Consider the following 23,939-nt stretch of genomic DNA (forward strand, 5'->3'; position numbering starts at 1 on the left):
ATTTAGTAACCACGGGCGAGTTCCACGTGCACTGTCCAGGAGGGAGTGAAACAGATGGAGCCCATGGCCTCAGGACGCTTCCAGTTTGGAAAAGGGCACCTGACCATAAACAGGTAAACAAAGAGGGTGTTGGAGGTGGGAAGTGCCCCGGAGAAAACGCCACAGGGAAGGGGGCAGAGTGTGCCGGGTGGGGCCCGCTGGAGGGGCTGCTGCGTGGGTTCCTGGGCATGGGCACAGTGCTCAGCCTGCCCTCTGACCTTATGACCATGGCCCACCTCCTCAGCAGACTTGGGAAGGCCGTGCCCCTTCTCTGATGCCAGACCTCGGCCTTCCTCCTTCCCCACATCTGTTAGAGTTGAGTCTGGAGAATTCGACCTCAGGCTTTTTCTTTCATGTGAAAACTCATCAGAAATTAAATTAACATCAGCCCTTTGCCTGTTTTCTCACCTGCTCAGTAAGCAACACAATTACCACAACCTGGGAGACTGGGCAGAGACCAAAACCCCACAAGAGGGGACAAGCCCCTCCCTCAGGACTCCCAATTCTGCCTCCTCAGAGATGGCCCCTCAGGCTGGGCTTTCCACAGCCTCAAAGCCTGGTTCCCAGGTGGCCAGCATGGTGGAGGGGCCACCCCAGACCGTGTCTACCCATCAGAGGACCCCTCGTTTGCATGAGGAAGGCATTTCCAACAGCACCACATCCAGGCCTCCCCACGCCTCTGACAGGAGGCACCACAGTCCTTCAACCAGGCAGCCAGGGAGGGGGGTCCCAGTTGCCTGGCCTGGGTCTTCCCCACACTCAGCAACAGCCATCCCTGCAGAATACCACCTGTTTGGGTAACAAAGAATCACTTAATATTTCACTTAAAGTCACCAAAGAATAAGCACATTGGAACACTGAAAGCACCATCAATTTAATAACTTTTTAGAATGCAAAAATTAAGTTTTTAAAAGCATTTTGTGAGACAAGAATAAAGTACAGAAAGAAAAGGTGTCTCCATCCCAGCCGTCTCCTGAGTGTCCAGTGATGCTTGGTCTGCGGTCTATCCTCTGCGGTCTCTCCTCCTCCTTCTCACATACACACATACCCTGAAAGAAAGTGAATGCGTTAGTCTCTCAGTCCTGTCTGACTCTTTGCAACCCCGCAGACTGTAGCCCACCAGCCTCCTCTGTCCATGGAATTCTTCAGGCAAGGATACTGGAATGGGTAGCTATTTCCTTCTCCATGGTCTTCCATGACCCAGGGATCAAACCAAGTCTCCTGCTTTGCTAGCAGATTCTTTACTGTCTGAGCCACCAGGGAAGCTGCACATACCCTTTTATTGTTCTTGTTCAGTCACTCAGTTGTGTCCGACTCTTGCAACCCCATGGACTGCAGCACGCCAGACTTCCCTGTCCTTCACCATCTCCTGGAGCTTGCTCAAACTTGTGTCCGTTGAGTCGGTTATGCCATCCAACCATCTCATCCTCTGTTGCCCCCTTCTCCTCTTGCCTTCTATCTTTCCCAGCATCAGGGTCTTTTCCACTGAGTCGGCTTTTCACATCAGGTGGTCAAAACATTGGAGCTTCAGCTTCAGCATCAGTCCTTCCAATGAATATTCAGGTTGATGTCCTTTAGGACTGACTGGTTTGATCTCCTTGCAGTCCAAGGGATCTCAAGAATCTCCTCCAACTCCACAGTTTGAAAACAGCAATTCTTTGGTGCTCAGCTTTCTTTATGGTCCAACTCTCACATCCATACATGACTACTGGATAAACCATATCTTTGACTATATGGACCTTGGTGGCAAAGTAATAGGGGCTTTATTTATTGTTCTTATGGAGATGGAATCCTACTGTATAAATTTCTCTCAACCTAGTTTGCTTTGAATACTTAATGGCTCTACAAGTCAGTGAATATGAATCCATCTCAATCTTTAGTTTTCCAAGGTCATAAGCACCCACACACAAATAATTTGTATATTTAAGATTTTATTAAAATGCTGATTTTGAGAGCAGGCTTTTGAAAAACTTGCTTTCCCCGTCTTATTCCCCCAGCCCCACCTCCAACTCAGGCTAGTAATCTGTTTTCTGTCCATCTACACCCTTTTTCCAGGTGGCACAGTGGTAAAAAATCCATCTGCCAATGCAGAAGACTGGGTCAAGAAGATCCTCTGGAGTAGGAAATGGTAACCCATTCCAATCTTATTCCATGGACAGAGGAGCCTGATGGGCTACAGTCCAGGGGGTCACAAAGAGTTGGACATGACTGAGCACACACACACACACACACACACACCCTTTCCAGTGCTGATAGAATGATACATAGGTAAATACAGACGCGTACAAGATGACGCACCCACGGAGGGCACTGCTGCCTCTCGCTTTTCTCACTCACCACTATGCTATGGAAACCCACCCCACCCCCAGTCTCATAGTGAAGCTCTCATTCACTCACATCCGATTTATTCGGCCATTCTTCCACTGATGGAAATTCATTTAATGTTTAGTTTTTATCCTTGGCTACTGCGAACGATGTTGTGCTGAACATCCTTACGAGTTTACATGCAATCCATATCTTTTAGGCAACTGCTTTTCCTTCTATGGAATAGGTTCCCAGGAATGAAAGTCCTGAGACTTCAGTAGGATTTAAGGTTTAAAAGAAAAAAATACTAAAGGAGGAAAACAAACGATTCATTTTTATATAAGCCCTTAGCTAGGAGCTTCTGTGGCTGGGACATTTTTCATGGTCTCACTTTTCCAACCTCATTCCTAAATGGCTCAGAGTGTTCCTTCTGCCTCTTATAGATGGAGTGACAGGGCTCTCAGGCCACTCTCACATTCTCCCAGAGGCTGGTGTAGGAGGAAAAATAGCAAAGTAGGGGCAGGGGCCTCTCACTAGCCTTGTGATCTTGGACAATTCTCTCCATCTGCAAAGAGCCCAGTGGATCTGGTGCAGAGAGCTGGGTGGTTGGGGATCCCCATGAGTAAGCGCAGGGTTTGGGAAGGTACAGGCATCAGCCCTAGTAAGGCTCCAACTTGAACTTGATTTCGGAGGCCTTGGCAGGGGATCAGTATGACCCAGCCTGCCTCTCCTTCCCTTACCTACAGCTGTGGCCTCCCTGGGGGATTCAACTTAGCATTTCTTTTCCTTGATGAAAAAAAAAAATGACTGCAATTGAGCGGAATAAGCAACCATCCATGTTAGTCTCCACACAAGAATGAATCATGATGGATGAGAAGGAAAAACCACAAAGGCTTAAGGTGGTTTAGAAAAAGAAATCTTTGTTTGAAGCTGGTGGATACAATCTCCACCCGTTCGTTTGGCCTTGTTGTTTATTAACCATGTAGCTAGACTGGGATGAGCCAAGGGGTGGGGCAAGCCGAGGGTGGAGCTGTGTCTCACACTCGTCCTGCATACACAATGGAGACTTGGACAAGAATAATGTGCTGAAACCTGGCGTAACATTTACCTGGTGTCCTGGCACCTACGCTGTGATATATGCCATTGGTATTGCGACCTGGGGGCAAGGGGTGGAGAAGCAGTAAAGGGCACCTTTGATTTTGAGCCAATCGAGAGATGCTGAACTTTGCTGGGAGGGAAGGGGGTTTCATGCAGGTGACTTTATGAAAACAGTTTCTCCATATTTATAAAAATCCCAGAGACATCTCAGGACTTCCTGGAAAGAACAGGAATAATCAGGGAACCTGGCTCTGCCACCAAACAGCTTTGATGACCTTTTTGGAGGCACTTCACTTCTCTGGGCCTCAGTTTACCCACCTGGAAACTAAAGTCATTAGACTAGATGAATTCTAAAGCTATGATCAGCTGTGAACCTCTAAGTACCTTTTTTTTTTTAAATTAAAAATAACTTTTAAAAATATAACAGAAGAAATCACTTCTTATAGAGAAATCGGAAAACATGAATGGACCAAAGAAAAAAATTCGAACAAAATGTGAAATCTGAAATTACAGTACCGAGAATAAAATTAAAGAAAAATTATAAAAAATTGAAATCATGTGACTGAGCAGTAAACATTATTAACCAACTCATGTGTCCCCTCATGGGCTTTTAAAAATAGGCCTTTATATCTTTTAATAAAGATGAAAAAAAAATAAAGTTTGCTTTTCTAGTAAACAGGGGATCAGCCTAGACACAGAGCATTACAGTACGCTTATTTGTAACTTAGAGCAACCCATGGATTTCTGTTCACGTACACAATGAACCTCTTTCACATCGCTATCAACCTCATGTAAGTAACACCTGCCTTGTTCTTCAGCCAAACTAGGATGAATGCTCTAAATTTTATTAATGCTAGGCACTTAAGATGTTTTGCGTTTTCAATATTATACTAAGGCTTGAAGAACACCCTGGTAATTACCTCTGCGCACACATCTTAAAATTATGTCCTTAAATAGGATGGTTAGAAAGGTGTAAATGCATAGGGTTAAGGCTGGTGTGTGTCAAGAGCAGAGAGCAGAGACTAAGTGGGGTCCAACATGGTTTTTGAAGGGGAGGAGATGAGAGACATCTGAGTCCAACACTCACTGTGATTTTGTTGAAGGGAATCTCTAACTGTGCTGACTGGGGTAGCAGCAGAGCCGGTGGGGTTTGGGTGGCTGGTTAGTGAGATGCGTATAACCGTGTTCGTGCGGCATACCTGCCATGTGGGGAAGGGTCTATGTGACACGTGTATAAAATCTTTCAGAGATGTGCACTGAGTAGTGGGTGTTGATGAGGGGGAAGTGAGTAATCCTGCATGGCTGGGAACTCTGCAGAATGTTCTCTGATAACAATCACTTGTTCAGCTATTCCCTGAGGAGAGAACTAAAGGGTTCTCCTCCATTGACTCTTGGAATGCCATTTCATTGCCCTCCTCATTATAAGAGGGAAGAATAAAAGCTGAGGTCTCATAAACAAGTGCTTGCAAGATTACTGAGATAATATGTAAAAGCATTTGAATTCCTTCATGAATAAAAAAAAATGCAGAGTAGGTTCAGTGGTCTTGATAACTGAGCAGATGGTGGAGGTGCCAGCTCCTGAGGATGGTGTGTGCTGTGATTCACAGGGAGCCCCTCTTTACCCATTTCACAGATGGGTGCTCTCAGGGTGTGGCAGTCCAAAGATGGGACCAATTCTATGCAAGGGAGCCACAGCAGAGGTAGAAACCCACTGCTGGTCCTTGGATGATCATCCCTGCCTTGCCAGCTTTAACCGTTGGGAAGTTGGAATGAGGTAACGTCTCAGAACGTCCTTTGTAAACTATAAAATATTATATGTCTATGTGAGAGATTATCATGACTTATAAAGCGAAGTTACAGCAAATTCTAAATGAAAAACTCAAATGGCCAGGCTGTCGATGGCTAACTTTTCACATTCATTTTTCCTAACGGGACAATAAGGATGGTGAACATGTATTGAATTCTGCTATGTGATCTACGAGCTTCTAAGATATTAACCCATTTCATCCTCACAAAATCCCTGTGAGGTGGGTGCTACAGTTATCCCCATCTCAGAGATGAGGAAACTGGGGTGCAGAGAGGTTAAGTTAATTGCACAGAATCATGCTATCTGTGGAGAAGGAAATGGCAACCCACTCCAGTATTCTCACCTGGGAAATCCAATGGACAGAGAAGCCTGGTGGGCTACAGCCCATGGGATCGCAAAGAGTCAGACATGACTGAGTCACTAAACAACAAAAATGCCATCTCTATGTACTAAGTTGGCTGACTCGTCATCTTTGGGGCATCCGTAGATCAGAGAATAATATACTTAGAAAAAGAGGACTTGGATTTGAGTTGACCATTAATGTACCTTTGGAGAGTCTGCTGCTGCTAAGTCACATCAGTCATGTCCGACTCCGTGCGACCCCACCAGGCTCCCCTGTCCCTGGGATTCTCCAGGCAAGAACACTGGGGCAGGTTGCCATTTCCTTCTCCAATGCATGAAAGTGAAAAGTGAAAGTGAAGTCGCTCAGTCGTGTCTGACTCCTAGTGATCCCATGGACTGCAGCCTACCAGGCTCCTCCGTCCATGGGATTTTCCAGGCAGGAGTACTGGAGTGGGGTGCCATTGCCTTCTCCAACCCAAAGAGGTGTCCTCCTGTTTTGCTAGCACAAGGCTGCCCCTCCCAGGATCCTCTGTGCTCTATGCATGTGTCTCTCCTGGAACAGAAAGGGTTAAGTTGACCCACAACCCACTGGACCCTGAGACATTTTCCTTCTGGGCCACATATGTAGATGGACTCTGAAGACAAACCTCTCTCCTCCTTGGAAATCATGAATTTTTATGAAGCCAGCCCAGAATTCCCAGAATTCAGCCGGGTGCACTTTGCAGACCCTAAAATGCTGTCACCATGGAAGGTTTCATTGCTTGCACCTGCTAAAACATTTGAGGCATTTGAGAGGCAGTGAAACACATTTGCTTTTCATTTTATCTGACTTTGGAAACCTTTGAAGTGTTTAATAGTAGAGCCCAGGAAAGATCCCCGCCTCTTAATCATTTACTGGTAAGTCACATTCTCGGCTGGTAGCCTGTCAAGCAGAAACTGACCTGAGCCCAGTTTTATTAAGTGTCACATGCCCAGTCACTGTTCATTAAAGGTGTTTTAAGGTTTGAATTATGTAATTTATGAGAAAAAGAAATAAAAATTCCATTGTTTTATTAATATGCAGCCCAAGATCTCTCTTTCATAACAAATGAAGGAAAGTTGGATAAAAGGATGGGGGGCGGTGATGGAGATGGCCTTCCATTCTCTGGCCTTCCTCGGCCCCTAGCACCCCCACGTCCACTCCACCCAACCCCAGGCAGGAGCCTGGCAAGTAGGCAGCACTCTGGGGAGGGAGCCATCTCAACCTGTCTTCCTGTGTCCTCTGCCTGAGACCTGATGACAAAGCAGCCACCTTCCTCCTCTTTCCAGCTCTTCTGTCTCTTTTCCAGCAAGGCAGGAAAAGCATTTCTAGAGTGACCTGGGGTGATGGTGTGAGTCACAGTCACTGAGAACGAATGCCCCTTGCTTTCAGGAGAGCTGGGAGAGGGTGCAGTGCTGGGCACATGGCCACCTGCTCCAGGCAAATGATTTCACTGGATCCTCACCTTACCTAAAGGAAAGGGGAGACTGTCCCTGTTTTATAGAAGAAAACAGAGGAGCCAAGGTGGGATCCCTGGGCTGTGCTTGTCCTTTTGTCTCTGTAACCGAGGGCATCCTTAGCCCAGGTCAGCCTTCTTGGAATCATTCAACTGCGCAGTCAGGAGGAGGGGCTGGACTGGGCCAGGCAGCTTGTGCCTTCTCTGGACTTGGGCTCTGTGCTCTGGCCCAGCAAGATTAGCAGCCTTCACGAAGGACATTTTTCTCCCGCAGATTCTCGATTTATCATCAGAGTGCTTGTAAGTCTGTGCCCACTGAAGGCTCTGCATGCGGGGTTGCTCTGGGTGGGGTCTCCCTTATCTGACACAGTGGGACCTCTGCTTCTTCTTAGACCCCCAGTCTGCTCCCTGGCATCTCAACAAAGATGAGGGAGCCAGCTCTGCCTGCCCTGGGGTACGGTGGCTTTGAATTCCTCCGGGTTGTTCGCCTGTGTGGATCTCCCTGTGATCAGCCCAAAAGAGCACCAACAGGGGAAAAGTTATTTGCCCAAATGTGGACAACCCAGAATATTGAGTCTGTGATTAAGGTTTGAAAGCTGATGCAACTGAAGGTATTTCTCCCCCTCCACATGCTCCCCCTGACCACCAACTTTCCCCACAGGAAAAAAATTGTGAACTTGATTTTAATTTTGAACTTGATTTTCTTAATCAAGTGACTCATGTGTTACAGGTGCGAAGTTGCACCGGACTTTGCCCTCTTGGTTCAAATTTGTGAGTTTTTAATTCTGAAAGGGGATCTCAGGTGCTAAGGCTTTCTAAGACATCTCACAGGAATGATGTAGAGTTTTGAGAACAAGGGCCTTTTAAAATCTGGGTGGAGTGGGGGCAGCGCATGGCAAGAGCTGAATGAACTCCTGTTTGGGAAGCTCCCAGCCAAGGCAGAAAAGGAAAGGCCCTGTTTGGAAGGAGTGTTGGTGGGCCAGGTTTTGCAAACGGACCGTCAATCATTAACCCACTTAATTTTGAATTACCGATTCCACTGATATTTCAATAGCTGGCTGCTGGTGACCTGAACTGTAGGGGCTGTTGTCTTTGATCTGCCAGGCCAATTTCCATTAGCAGTAAAACCACAGACCTCTGCTGGGCCACAGGCCAGCGAGTTCTAACATCTCCCAGTGTCTTAGAGGAGCTCTGAACTGCTAGTCCCAGTGCCGAGAGAGCCTTGGGTAGAGTCTCCAGAAGCAGTCGTCACAAATCAATCAACTCATTAATTCTGCACAGTTTTCAGTTCTGCAGTAGGCACTGGGAAGCAGAGAGAACTGACTTATTTCAGACAGCCGAAGAGACAGGGTGTCAGTACATAGGGTTCAATACAGGCTTTGGTGGAAAAGAACAGGCAGCTGTGGGAGCTTTGAGAGGTGCATCAGGGAGGGCTTCCTAGAGGAGGTGACACCAAAGCTGCGACATGAGGCTGGGATAGGAGTTAGCTGGGCAGAAGAGCAAAGGCAGTTTCAGAAAAGTCTTCTACATCTTGGGAAGGAGTTGGAATTTCAGTCACTGATTGTTTTGAAGAAGGGATGGGTAACTGGAGTAGATTCATAGTCTAGAGCAGGGGTCCCCGTCCTCCAGGATCTAATGCCCTATGATCTGAAGTGGATCTGATATAATAAACATAGAAATAAATTGCACAATAAATATAATGCACTTGAATCGTCCTGAAACCACTCCTCACCCTCCCTGGGGTCTGTGGAAAATTGACTTCTATGAAACTGGGCCCTGGTGCCAAAAATGTTGGGGATCACTGTTCTAGAGGATCAAGTGTGGCAAGAGGGGTGCAGAGGAGCAGGAATGGGAGTGGGGAGGCCAGAGAGGAGTCTGCCCTTAAGAAGGAGGCTGCCCAGGGGGCGTTTGGGGTTTCACAAATCCTTAGTTGAGACTTCCCCAAGATGGCTCAGCGGCTGAAATATATCTGTCTGCAGTGCAAGAGACACAGGAAACACCAGTTCAATCCCTGGGTCAGGAATATCCCCTGGAGAAGGAAATGACAACCCGGTCTAGTACTCTTGCCTGGGAAATCCCATGGACAGAGGAGGCTGGCCGGCTACAGTGCCAAGAGCTGGACACTACTGAGCAGCTAAGTAATGAGCACACGTGTGCGTGCGTGCGCGTGCGTGCGCACACACACACACACACAGCCTAACTTGGGCAGATGTGGTACAAGCGATTGGAGGCGAGATCCTCCTTGGAGATCAGGCTCTCGGAGATGACAGGACCACTCAAGGTGGGGGCCTCCTGGTATCTGTCTGAGCCTGAATCTACTGAGCTCCTACTCAGAGGTGGAGACCCTCAGGGAGGTATAGACGGACACAGGGAAGAAAGGACTCGGAGATTGGTGGGAGGAGGGGTGCTCTCTTTGCAAGTCGAGGAAGATTTAATTAGGCTGTTGGATAACTCTGAGGACTGAAAATTGAGGAAATAACTTCCCGTGGACTCTAGATACACATTGGGCAAGAGCAGGACCAGGGCAGCCATGGGCAGCCATGGACAGCCGTGCAGGTTTATTTAGTACACAGCCAGGTAGCCGTGGCAGGTGGCCCTGTGTGGCATGGAGCTTGCGTCAAGCATCAGGGAGACTTGACCTGAGGGTTGGAGGCTAATTTTTTTCCCTCAGAGTGTGGTGAGGTTGGCAGAAATACTCACTATACCCAAAGGGACTCAGTCCTTTGTTTCAAAAAATGGTGTTAAATGTGGCCATCATCTATCAATCATAATTATTTCTTAATTAATTGAACACTTCCCTGATAGCTCAGGTGGTAAAGAATCTGCCTGCAATGCAGGAGACCCCAGGTTGATTCCTGGGTCAGGAAGATCTGCTGGAGAGGGGAGAAGCTACCCACTCCAGTATTCTTGGGCTTCCTTTATGGCTCAGCTGGTAAAGAATCTGCCTGCAATGCAGGAGACCTGGGGTCAATCCCTGGGTCTGGAAGATCCCCTGGAAAAGGGAAAGTTTACCTACTCCAGTATTCTGGCCTGGAGAATTCCCTGGGTCCATGGGGTCGCAGAGAGTCAGACACGACTGAGCGACTTTCACTTTCTTTCACTTTACTACCTGATGGCTGTGTTCCGTGTTTTCATGTCTTAGTTCATTGAATTCCCCCCATCCCTGAGAAATGGGCATCATTATCTCCACTTTCACTGATGAGAAAATTAAGGCTCAGAAAAAGTAAATCGTCAGTGTAAGTTTTCACAGTTGATAATTGGAAGAGTGGGGGAAACGTCAGAGCACGACAGGCATTAAGGGCTGGGGGTGGGGGCATGTGATCCAGTCGTCTCCAGCAGCTGCCTTTACCAGGCTGTGGAACGGCGAGGCACTGTCTGCCAGCTGATTGCCGCACATCCTCCCCTTCACTCTGGCTGTGCTGCTCACTTAGATGAAGCCACTTATCTCTCTTTTTCAAGGCACTGAATGCAGCACTTCCTGTAGATCAAGCAGGCAGAGGATAGGAGAGGTTTGCCGCACCCGGCTCTCCCTCTAACTGCTTCTCCCGCAGTCGGTGGCCTGGTGAACGGGAGGCGCCCATCGAGGCTGGGGATGAGGGCATTGCATCTCTGCTTCCACTGTCAGCTCTGCAGCGATTTCTGTGGCCGTGGGAACAGTACGTGGGTGACAGCATGCTGCCGGCTAGAGCTGGTGGTGAATGTTGACCCCAGAGAAGCTGGGAGAAATGGGGGAGAATACTGCTTATCACTCAGCTGCCACAAGTCAGAGCAGTCTGATACCATCTCTGAACAGTTGACAGCCTCCTCTGGATGATGCCTTATGCAAACAGACTGCTTTTTCCTGGGGTGGCTAGGAGAGAGAGCCCCCTTCTGATTTCACAGTGAGTTCTAGCGGTGAAACAGGAGGCAGGTGTGCGTGCATGCCAAATTGCTCAGTCGTGTCCAACTCTGCAACCCCATGGACTGTAGCCCACCAGGCTCCTCTGTTCATGGGATTCTCCAGGCAAGCATACTGGAGTGGGTTGCCATGCCCTCCTCCAGGGGATCTTCCCAACCCAGGAATTGAACCCAGGAACATCTCTTATGTCAATGGCACCCCACTCCAGTACTCTTGCCTGGAAAATCCCATGGACAGAGGAGCCTGGTAGGCTGCTGTCCATGGGGTCGCTGAGGGTCGGATACCACTGAGCGACTTCACTTTCACTTTTCACTTTCATGCATTGGAGAAGGAAATGGCAACCCACTCCAGTGTTCTTGCCTGGAGAATCCCAGGGACGGGGGAGCCTGGTGGGCTGCCGTCTATGGGTCGCACAGAGTCGGACACCACCAAAGCGACTTAGCAGCAGCAGCAGCAGCAGCTCTTATGTCTCCAGTATAGGCAGGCCGGTTCTTTACCACCAGTACCACCTGGGAAGCCAAAGTGGGAGGGCTTAACCGCTATTCTGTGCTGGGCCCTCGGATAGACATCTTATTTCTTTCACTGACCCCTCCTGGTTACCCCCTCATGGCTGATACCACCCACGTTTTCCTCAGCTGAACATCGACGTGGGAGGCTTCAACATAATGTCCAAAATCTTGGCAGCAGAGTTGGTGCTCACTTGCTCCTGGCTCATTCTGAAGGGTGTCTGGGGGGTGCGGCCTCATGCAGAGGAGACAGTCTGGAAGTGCAAAAATGTGTTCCAATCCAACAACAACAAGCAGAGTGCCATCATTTTAGATAGATCTGTTCTTCATAAAAGCGGTGACTACTTTCCAACTTCAAGTTAAGGGATATTTTCAACATATCCGAGTTTGAAATTTAACCCAACACCACTGAGATTTTTACCCCAAAGTGAGTTATGCTGGGAGAAAAATAAAACACAAAAACTCTACCTGCCCCCAGATGAGAAGAGGACAGGTGCTGGCTTGCCAAGCAAGGGAGACAGGCTTAGTGTCGTGGGAATTAGCTCCAAGTTGCCACCTAAAGGCAGGGGGTGGGCACAGGGGCCCAGGCCAGGTGTCCGTTCCCTGAGGCTGAGAGGTGACATGATGGATGGGACAGGGTGTCGTGGGCCATCCCTTCAGGCTGCCCTGGCCTTTCACAAGTGACCCCACACTGCTATTCTCCCTAATCTGGTGACTTTCAAATTGTTTATACACATAGTCTTGGAAAAGCCCTAAGTCCTACAAAAAATTTTAAAACATTTTATTTCAATAATATAAAAAATAGATCCTTAACAAGACATCTAAACATATCTTCTCTGTTAAACTGATAATCTACATTGTTGTAGAATAAGCCATTCATTTTGCTGTATCTCAGATTGGGGTTGAAGAGGAATTCTCCAGAATCTCCTAATTATTTTTTTTTTTTCCTTTAAATGGAATCCACACACAGTTGGGGTTTGAGAAATCTAGCTGTCACGTAACACTGCACTTCCAAGCCCCCAAGCTCAGATACAGTGAACAAATGACCAGGAGAGACCCGGGTAGCCCTGCTCCATGCCCACAGGCTTTGGCACTGGGGGAATGGAAGAAGATCCATTTGCCAACTTGGCTCTTCTTGCCAACTCTAAGCAAAACTTGGCTTCAGAAATGATGAAACGCACCCCAGTGACATGACTGCCAAGCTGGGGGACACAGCAGGGTCCCTGGAGACCCAGCACACGTTAAATGGGAGTAATTTCCTGACTAACCCCTGATTCTCCTGGAGGTGGCTCCTGGAATATTGCTGAGTTTCCGGTTTGGCTGCTTTGGTCTGAAATGGCAAACATGTGCTCCCACTTTCTTGTGCACTGTTAGATATGGAGGACTTGGGGTGTTGCCCAGAGCACCAAGTGGATCTGCAGCCATCACAGCCACCCGCTGGACATAGACCGCTGGGTTTGCATCAACAACAGAATCCAGTAGCAGTGGCAGCCAGTGTTTGCCAGGGTCCCGCTGTACAACGTGGTCTCATTTTATCCTCCTTCAGAGAAGGCGGGGGTGTTGTCTTCACCCTCTTTATAGATACCCAGGCTTGGACAGGTCAAGTAACTCGCCCAAGACCACCCTCTATAAAACTGTATCCACAACCACTTCTCCCAAATTCAAGCTTCATGAAAGGGGTTTGCTGAATACCTACTGTGGGCAGATCCTTTTTCTTGAGTGCAACTGGGGATGACATATCTTGCCATTTAGAATCATGTCCAAGCAACAGTCATCTGTTCCATGTGGCTACTGAGCACTTTGAATGTGGCTTGTCCTGAGATGTATTGTGAGTATCAAGAAACTTTAGTGTCAAACACACTCTGAATTGAAAGGTAGTGCAAATCAGAGAATGCAAATCATTTCATTAATATTTTGTATCCATCATATGTTGAAATGATAATATTTTACATATATTGGGTTAAATAAAATGTATTATTAAAATGACGTTTGTCTATTTCTTTATACTTTTTCCGTAGATGTGGCTGCTATTAATGACATTCCGTAGGACTCTTGCCCTTCTTCTACCGACAGCACTACCCTTGAGTTTCTTTCTGCAGCTCACACACACAAGGTTTCTGTCTTGATCTCAGGCTGGTTCAGACAGTTCCAGACTTCAGGCTTCTCTGCTTGTGGTGATGAAGAGGACTGGGAGGAAAGAACTGCGTTTTTCCTTCTGCCCTCCAAGAGCAACAAGCAGAGGCCTGTGTGCAAAGAAGAAACTTCAGAAGTACAGCCTATTCTTATTATTCATGGCAGTTTATGTCCTAAGGTAGCTTCAGGGGCTTCCCAGGTGGTGCTAGTGGTAAAGAACCCATCGACCAATGCAGAAGACTTAAGAGATGTGGGTTCAGTCCCTGGGTTGGGAAGATCCTCTGGAGAAGGACATGGCAGCCCACTCCACGATTCTTTGCTGGAGAATCCCATGGACAGAGGACCCTGACAGGTTACAGTCCATGGGTTTGCACAGAGTCAGACACAACTGAACTGACTTAGCACACACTCACAGGCAAGGTTGCTGCAGACAATGAAATAGCAAGTAAGGAAACATTGCTCCTCAGGGAAATACAGGGTTAGGGTTCCATGATCCACTTCTTATAACATTTTTGCCAACTGATCAATACATACTCTTGTTTAATGTGTGCTTCTGTTTAAAGAAACTTTACTAATATATATACACACATGTGCACGCATGCTCAGCTGTTCAGTTGCGTCCGACTCTTCACAACCCCATGGACTGTAACCCACCAGGCTCCTCTGTCCATGGGATTATGCCCGCAAGAATATTGGAGTCAGTTGTGATTTCCTCCCCCAGGGGATCTTCCCAACCCAGGGTTTGAAACTGTGTCTTCTGCATTGGCAGGTGGATTCTTTACCACTGGGCCACCTGGGAAGACACATATACAAAAAAGTGGGTATATATAGTTGGTATATGTAGTTGATTCACCAACATTGAACTCGCAGCCACCAACACTATAACTCATGCTTGACTGAAGCTTATCTAACACTCCATTAGGCACATCACAGTCTTCTTGAGCTTGGGGGTAACAGACGGTAACATGCTTGGGGACCTTTTTAACCAGGGAACTCACCACCAACAAAAAGCACCAAAACGTGATAAACCTGGCACTAAATGTATCGCAAAAAGAACATTTATGAACATGAGTCTGGTGACTCAAAATTTTCACCATTCTGCGCATGTCTGCACATGACCACAAAAGCACCTGCAAATACTGATCTGGGTGTGACAAATAAATTTTAGCCAGGAGGTGAATGCAGAATCTACAAATAATGAAGATAGATTGTGTTTGTTAATTGAGGTCAGTCCTGACGCTCACCTGCCACTGGCTGCTGATCTTTTCTGCTCAGAAAGTACCCTGAGAATCCTGCTTGTGTCCATTTAGCATCAGCAAAAAGTGAAGAGGAACTAAAAAGCCTCTTGATGAAAGTGAAAGAGGAGAGTGAACAAGTTGGCTTAAAGCTCAACATTCAGAAAACGGAGATCATGGCATCTGATCCCATCACTTCATGGCAAATAGATGGGTAAACAGTGGAAACAGTGTCAGACTTTATTTTTGGGGGCTCCGAAATCATTGCAGATGGCGATTTCAGCCATGAAATTAAAAGATGCTTACTCCTTGGAAGGAAAGTTATGACCAACCTAGATAGCATATTCAAAAGCAGAGACATTACTTTGCCAACAAAGGTCCATCTAGTTAAGGCTATGGTTTTTCCAGTAGTCATGTATGGATGTGAGAGTTGGACTGTGAAGAAAGCTGAGCGCTGAAGAATTGATGCTTTTGAATCGTGGTGTTGGAGAAGACTCTTGAGAGTCCCTTGGACTGCAAGGAGATTCAAGCAGTCCATTCTGAAGGAGATCAGTCCTGGGTGTTCTTTGGAAGGAATGATGCTAAAGCTGAAACTCCAGTACTTTGGGCACCTCATGTGAAGAGTTGACTCATTGGAAAAGACTCTGATGCTGCTAGGGATTGGGAGCAGGAGGAGAAGGGGACAGCAGAGGATGAGATGGCTGGATGGCATCACCGACTCGATGGGCGTGAGTTTCAGTGAACTCTGGGAGTTGGTGATGGACAGGAAGGCCTGGTTTGCTGGGATTCATGGGGTTGCAAAGAATCGGACATGACTGAGCTACTGAACTGAACTGAACTGAATCCCCTCCATGGTGGACCAGGAGGTGGGGAAGCCCTGAATTTGGAGGAGAGGAGAGCGACTGGAGTCAGCCCTGGACTCACAGTTTGTAAATCTCACAGGATTGGGCAGGACATGTCACCTCTTCAAGCCTCAGCTATCCAGTCTGTAAAACAGGGGTCATAATGATTTATCTTCCCATCTTGTGAACATCTAATGAGATGACTCTGCAAAAGTGCTGTGGAAGCAGTAAATAATCAACAGATGTACAAGATTTACAGGCTTTCCTGATAAGCTTTGAGCTGGGGAAGGCAGAACCCTGCTAGGATTTGAATCCTGAATGGCACTGACTGCTTACGTGAGCTTGAGTGAGTGACTGAGCCTCTTAAGGTCTTAGATCACGCCCGTGAGATGAGGATGACACTAATGTAGTGTGTATAGGGATGCTAAACGTTTTCAGTGAGACATGTATCTAAAGCACTCTAATTCCCAATGGATTGTGGCTATTTCTACTGTAACAAGTGACTGTGCCCCTCATTTGAGCTGAGGGATGGGTGTAGGGGAAGTCAGAGTGAAAACCACAATCACAGAAAACTAACCAATCTGATCACATGGACCACAGCCTTGTCTAACTCAATGAAACTATGAGCCATGCCGTGTAGGGTCACCCAAGATGGGTGGGTCACAGTGGAGAGTTCTGACAAAACATGATCCACTGGAGAAGGGAATGGCAAACCACTTCAGTATTCTTGCCTTGAGAACCCCATGAACAGTATGAAAAGGCAAAAAGATAGGACACTGAAAGATGAACTCCCCAGGTCGGTAGGTGCCCAATATGATACTGGAGATCAGTGGAGAAATAACTCCAGAAAGAATGAAGAGACGGAGCCAAAACAAAAACAAAACCCAACCGTGGATGTGACTGGTGAAGGAAGTAAAGTCCAATGCTGTAAAGAGCAATATTGCATAGGAACCTAGAATGTTAGGTCCGTGAATCAAGGCAAATAGGAAGTGGTCAAACAGGAGACGGCAATAGTGAACATGGACATTTTAGGAATCAGAGAACTAAAATGGACTGGGATGGGTGAATTTAACTCAGATGACCGTTATATCTACTACTGTGGGCAAGAATCCCTTAGAAGAAATGGAGTAGCCATCACTGTCAACAAAAGAGTCTGAAATGCAGTACTTGGATGCAATGTCAAGAATGACAGAATGATCTCTGTTTGTTTCTGAGGCACCATTTGATATCACAGTAATCCAAGCCTATGCCCTGACTAATAATGCTGAAGAAGCTGAAGTTGAATGGTTCTATGAAGACCTACAAGACCTTCTAAAACTAACACCCAAAAAGGATGTCCTTTTCATTATGGGGGACTGGAATGCAAAAGTAGGAGGTCAAGAGATACCTGGAGTAACAGGCAAATTTGGCCTTGGAGTACAAAACGAAGCAGAGCAAAGGCCAATAGAGTTTTGGCAAGACAATGCACTGGTCATACCAAACACCCTCTTCCAACAACATGAGAGAAGACTCTACACATGGACATCACTAGATGGTCAATACTGAAATCAGACTGATTATATTCTTTGCAGCCAAAGATGGAGAAGCTGTATCTGACAGTTGGCAAAAACAAGACTGGGAGCTGACTGGCTCAGATCATGAACTCCTAACTGCCAAATCAGACTTAAATTGAAGAAAGTAGGGAAAACCAATAGACCATTCAGGTATGACCTAAATCAAATCCCTTATGATTATATAGTGGACGTGACAAATAAATTTAAGGGATTAGATCTGATAGACAGAGTACCTGAAGAACTATGGACAGAGGTTCATGACATAGTACAGGAGGCAGCGATCAAGACCATCCCCAAGAAAAAGAAATGCAAAAAGGCAAAATGGTTGTCTGAGGAGGCCTTACAAATAGCTGTGAAAAGAAAAGAAGCAAAAGGCAAAGGAGAAAAGGAAAGATATACCCATTTGAATGCAGAGTTCCAAAGAAGAGCAAGAAGAGATAAGAAAGCCTTCCTCAGTGACCAATGCAAAGAAATAGAGGAAAACAACAGAATGGGAAAGACCAGAGATCTCTTCAAGAAAATGAGAGATACCAAGGGAACATTTCATGCAAAGATGGTCACAATAAAGGAAAGAAATAGTTTCGACTTAACAGAAGCAGAAGATATTAAGAAGAGGTGGCAAGAATACACAGAACTGTACAAAAAAGATCTTCACAACCCAGATAACCACAATGGTGTAATCACTCACCTAGAACTAGACATCCTGGAATGCAAAGTCAAGTGGGCCTTAGGAACCTTCACTACAAACAAAGCTAGTAGAGGGGATGGAATTCCAGTTGAACTACTTCAGATCTTAAAAGATGATGCTGTTAAAGTGCTGCACTCCATATGCTAATTTGGAAAACTCAACAGTGGCCACAGGACTGGAAAAAGTCAGTTTTCATGCCAATCCCAAAGAAAGGCAATGCCAAAGAATGTTCAAACTACCCCACAACTGCACTTATCTCACACGCTAACAAAGTAATGCTCAAAATTCTCGAAGACAGGCTTCAACAGTACGTGAACTGTGAACTTCGAGATGTTCAAGCTAGATTTAGAAAAGGCAGAGGAACCAGAGATCAAATTGCCAACATGCGTTGAATCATCAAAAAAGCAAGAGAGTTCCAGAAAAACATCTACTTCTGGTTTATTGACTACACCAAAGCTTTTGTGTGGATCACAACAAACTGGAAAATTCTGAAAGAGATGGGAATACCAGACCACCTGACCTGCCTCTTGAGAAATCTGTTTGCAAGTCAAGAAGCAACAGTTAGAACTGGACATGGAACAACAGACTGGTTCCAAATAGGGAAAGGAGTATGTCAAGGCTGTATATTGTCACTCTGCTTATTTAACTTATATGCAGAGAACATCATGAGAAATGCTGGTCTGGATGAAGCATAAGCTGGAATCAAGATTGCCAGGAGAAATATCAATAACCTCAGATATGCAGATGATACCACCCTTATGGCAGAAAGCGAAGAAGAACTAAAGAGCCTCTTGATGAAAGTGAAAGAGAAGAGTGAAAAAGTTGGCTTAAAACTCAATGTTCAGAAAACTAAGATCATGGCATCTGGTCCCATCAGATCTTCATGGCAAATAGATGGGGAAACAGTGGAAACTAAGAGATTTTATTTTGGGGGGCTCCAAAATCACTGCAGATGGTGATTGCAGCCATGAAATTAAAGGACACTTGCTCCTTAAAGTTATGACCAACATAGACAGCATATTAAAAAGCAGGGACAATACTTTGCCAACAAAGGTCTGTCTAGTCAAGGCTATGGTTTTTCCAGTAGTCATGTATGGATGTGAGAGTTGGACCATAAGGAAAGCTGAGCACCAAAGAATTGATGTTTTTGAACTGTGGTGTTGGAGAAGATTCTTGAGAGTCCCTTGGACTACAAGGAGATCCAACCAGTACATCAAGGAAATAAGTCCTGAATATTCTTTGGAAGGACTGATATTGAAGCTGAACCTCCAATACTTTGGCCACCTGATGCAAAGAAATGACTCATCAGAAAAGACTGTGATGCTGGGAAAGATTGAAGGCAGGAGGAGAAGGGGATGACGGAGGATGAGATGTTTAGATGGCATCACCAACTAGATGGACATGAGTTTGAGCAAGCTCCAGGAGCTGGTGATGGACAGGGAGGCCTGGCTTGCTGCAGTCCATGAGGTTGCAAAGAGTTGGACACAACAGAAAAACTGGACTGAACTGATGGGTGTAGGGGAAGTCACATGAGCCTCAGCATCTTCATCCTTAAAACTGGTACTAGAACCTCCTCCCATTATCGGGTGAGAAGTAAATGCCCCTGAGCACAATGCTACTTTCTTGTCTCCCTTTATTTGTTTACTCCTCTAGGACCAGCATTTCCTCACCTGTTAAAGGGGAGTAAAGCACCTGCCCAGCCAGGTGGCTATGTGATTGAATGAGGTAAGTTACTGAGAGCACCAAGCACAGCACCCAGCACCTGGAGAAGGCCATGGCAGGGGACACGGTAAGTCCATCTGTCCTTCCTCTATCTTGCCTCCAAATGGGTCCAACAAACTGCTGGGCAGAAACAAGCAAAATTTAGTTAAGGCTCACAGAGAACTTGAATTTCAGGAAGGCCATGCTCACTAATTCCCAGGAAGATGCCTGGTTTAGGGGAGGAGTTGGGGGTGGGTGGATGGCTGGAGCGGGTCACCCTGTGGACCGAGGAATTTGATTCTCTGGAGAGCTTCACGTGTAAACCTCTGGGGTCAACCTGGGGCAGAACTGTCGGGTTTGGAGAGCCGGTGGGGGTGGTGCCAGGGGGGTCATTTGTCTTTAGCCTCAGGAGATGGTGAACTCTGGGCCTCTGGAGCCCTGGAATTGGGGACCAGGAGGGATGTCCTACCATCCTTCTGCTTTCTCTCACCCAGCTTCTAAGGAAATTCCATTGCATTGTATTTACAAGGCATCCCCAACTGTCAGCTTCCTTGAACACAATGTATTTAATAAAAAGCCATTAAGCCTTGTAAAGCTGTCAGAAATCTAAATGACACTTGTAATAAAATCTTGTCGGGTGACCCGTTCCAGTTAATCAGGTCCAGCGACATCATCACCCGCGGATCTGTCTGATACTCAGGGCGCTAGGTCTATTTAGACAGCTTTATGATCCACGCGGATTTGAGTTATTAAAATTGTACAGTTTTGCAAGGAATTTGGGATTTAATAAAGCAGCAGAGAAACTACAAAAGGAGCAATAACCTTCGCAAAGGCCAGTCCTCGGGGTGCTGGGGTGTGTGCTCTGGCTAGTCACAGAGGTATCTGATGCCAGGCGCTCACAGGGGTGATTTTATGTATCTATAATGTGTGTATCTGGCATCTGCAAGGCTAGAAAATATATTACATGGTACCCAATGACTTCAAGGTGGTGAATTGTGCTTAAATGTAAAGATTTATGGATTTATTCAATTACAAGAAGATATTACCACCGATTGCATATTGGCTCTATTAAACCTTTTTTTTTTTTTTTTAGAAAATACAACCACTAGATTGTAAATATCTTTGGCCCTGCTTACCACCTGAGTAGTTTCTAGGGTGCTAGGGCCTTTAAGGTACGACTTTACTTATCTTGAACTGCAAAAGTTGAGCTTCATGTAACCATCAGGATGAGACAGACAGACAGACACAGACAAGTCATATCCATCTGCTCAATAATCTATAAATTTAGACTAATGAGGCAGATATCAAAAAAATGTGTTGGGTGCATGGTGAATAAATCACACTTGGTCTCCTGGCATAAACTGGCACAGCGTTCCTGATATGGCAGTCAAATTATTCCATTTGTTTCTAAAGATATTTTAATCCCACATGACCTCAAACTTCCCGTGAACCAGGGCCTGGACCCAAGGCCGCCCACGGCCTTTGCAATAAATCCGTTGTCTCCCTTCTCAGCCCTCAACCCAGGCCCATAGATCACCTCTCCCTGCATCTTGCTTCAATTACTCAATTAACTGCAGTAAAGTTCTTGTAGGTTTTGCAGATGTTGCTTTATTATCAAGGCCTCAGATGAACAGGAAAGTTCAGGAGCCGAGGTTATAGGAAGGTTGATGGGGGAAGGGCTGGGATGGGGCATAGGGGATATTCCCAGCAACCACTGGGGGCCGAAGGTCCGGAGAGGAATATTGCCCCCTCTTTCCCCCCTCCACGACTCTTCCCTGTGCTGTTAAATGCCCTTCACTGCTTGGGGGAATTTGTGATGTTATCTCACTGAGAAACTGCTTGAGAGAAGTAGGTATTCCACCTTCTGATGAGATAATGCTGTGATTAACAGATGCTTAATTGGGTCATTTATCAAGAACAGGACCTGCCCCTAAGTCAGTGGGCTAAGTAAATTATTACCCACCCTGCAGGTGTTGGACTGGCAGATCTATTACTCTTCTCGAAATGGTCTTCAGAAGATTTTATATGAAAAGATGATTTATTTCCGAAAGGAATTCTATTGTGCTGTTATTTATCCCGAATGTAGCCTGGTTCTGCCCAGCCCCTCTTCCTTCGTGCACAAAAGAGGATTGTTGAAAATTAGAATCACAGAGAGGGTCAGAGCCAGAAGGACTCTTAGAGATCACCTAGTACAACCTGGCCATTTTACAGATGACAACACTGAGGTTTGAGCAGACTATATCAAATTACATAGCCAGTTAGCATATTGGCAAAGGCATTTCCCTCCCTTTTTGTTTTTCTTTTTTAAAGGGTGGTTTCTCTAGCTGATGTTAATAGAATTCCTAGAAAGCAAGAATTTAACTGTGAACAAGACATGTTTATACTTGAAAATAAGGTTTCTCAGCCTTGGCATTATGGACATTTTAGCGGGGATTGTTTTGTACTAGGGGCTGTCCTGAGTATTAGAAGATGTTTAGCAGCATCCTGACCTCTACCCACTAGATGCCAGTAACATCCTCCCTCTTGGACAAGACAACCAAAAATGTCTCCAGATATTGCAAATTCCCCTCGGAGGTAAAGTTGTCCCTACTTGAGAACCACAACTTTAAATATTGTCATCATTAGCATCATCATGAAATTAATAATGTGAATATAAGCAGCTAACTTTTATTGAGTGCTAGGAATGGTTCAACACTTTTTATCCATTCTCTCATTTAATCCTCACACTAACTTGATTATGTGGGTATTCGTATTAGCCCATTTCACGAGTGAGAAACTTTCAGCTCAGGGAGGTTAAGGTTTACGACACATAGCTATAAGTGCCAGAGGTGGGGTGAGCCCTGAAGCTCCCATCCATACCATTGAATAAACAATGAAGCTGCTGAATTTGGATTCGTTATTAAGTGATATAAGTGGACAAATTTGTTTCCTGTTATCCCTCATAGTAAACTTCTCTTTGACAGTCTGTTGGAATAATAAGTCATCTTGTTCCCACATTACAAAGAAAGCAAAATGTGGCTTGTCTGTGGATATGTCGTCTTCCCCATAGACGATGGCATAGTGTCCTTCTGGTATCTGGAGGAAGCATGATGCTTGTCCACCTCGTGGATGAAGGCACCCATGGCTGTAAGCTCACAATGGAATTAGGAGCATCTGAACAACCGTATTTCATGGAGCAAACCTCTTCGGCTATATCCAAAATTTCCAAAGAAGCTCAGCCTGCTCTTCTACAATAGACTGAGTCAGATGGCTTCCCCAGACCTGGGAGATGTCTGATATCTGGGAAAAATTTGCCAGGTGAAAAACGAGGAAGGCCATGGCTCTAAAGGTAGTATGGGTTTCATGCCAGGAAATAAATTATATGTAAAACAGTGATGTGCGGTGAGACACTTGCATGGCGGATTTGTTATATCGATGTCAACAAGTGTGTCTGGGCAGCTCCGAGGACAGTATTTGGGGGTAAAATAAAAGAATGTTTTCAAGTGTAAACTTCCCCATCCCATCTGTAGCAACTGGCAACTGTTCCAGATTTTATGACTTAGTGCTTGGATTAATCTGATTTTTACCATTTTTATTTTCTTTTCATCAGGATTTCTTTATTTATTTTACCCTGTTGTGAACTGTATATGGATGTATGCATGTGTTTATATATATATATATATATGTTTGCACATATATGTGTGTGTATAGATATGTGTATCTATGTACATACCTATCTATAATGTGTGTGTATATATATATATAGTCTTTGTGATAAGTCATACCAAATCCTTCATAGAGAGGAAAGTATACATAACAAAACTGTGACAATGTAACAGCTCCAATGACTAGGTTTCACTCTGGAGTTTTAGGGCCTGGTGATTACTGCAGATCACTATGAAATTTTGTGATTTTATCATATCATGAAATTTTGATAATATTTTATGATATATATTTATCACATAATACATGATAAATATCACAATATGAAATGTACCCACCTTCCCATCAGCACTTCCATAGGCTGCTGAGTGCTGTTGGCACACGCTGTCAGAGCAAAGACCAAGCCCCCAGCGACACCTCAAGCCAGATGCATGCTCCTGGACTGGCGGGCCTGCTGGGCCCTTTATTTACTTACTTCCACCTGTTTCGTGTTTTTCATTCCAACAAGAGTCCTTGTCTGTCAAGAGAGGCCGTACATCAAAATGCTGCCAGGTCTAAAGCACTTTTTCAAGCTCAGACTCTCTTGTCTGTTCTCATCCTAATCATTGACTGTACTTTTTCTATCCAAGCTAAGAAGATGTGCAGGGCAAGTTGAGTTCTCATATGAATTAGCATG

General features: G+C 45.7%; 1 long non-coding RNA gene across 1 annotated transcript; it reads right to left on the reverse strand.

Annotated features, from left to right (window-relative positions):
• Positions 1–11,237: 11,237 nt before the first annotated feature.
• On the reverse strand, positions 11,238–23,701 carry LOC147344398 (uncharacterized). The gene is made up of 3 exons (XR_015155550.1): positions 23,602–23,701; positions 19,591–19,759; positions 11,238–13,712 (listed from the first exon to the last, which is right to left on the reverse strand). It is a non-coding gene; the product is annotated as an uncharacterized LOC147344398 (long non-coding RNA).
• Between the last annotated feature and the right edge of the window lie 238 nt (positions 23,702–23,939).

Source organism: Bos grunniens, chromosome 26, assembly GCF_055505025.1.
Source record: "Bos grunniens cultivar Pamir isolate PY7600 chromosome 26, Bosgru_T2T1.0, whole genome shotgun sequence".
In the NCBI taxonomy this organism is placed as follows: Eukaryota; Metazoa; Chordata; class Mammalia; order Artiodactyla; family Bovidae; genus Bos; species Bos grunniens.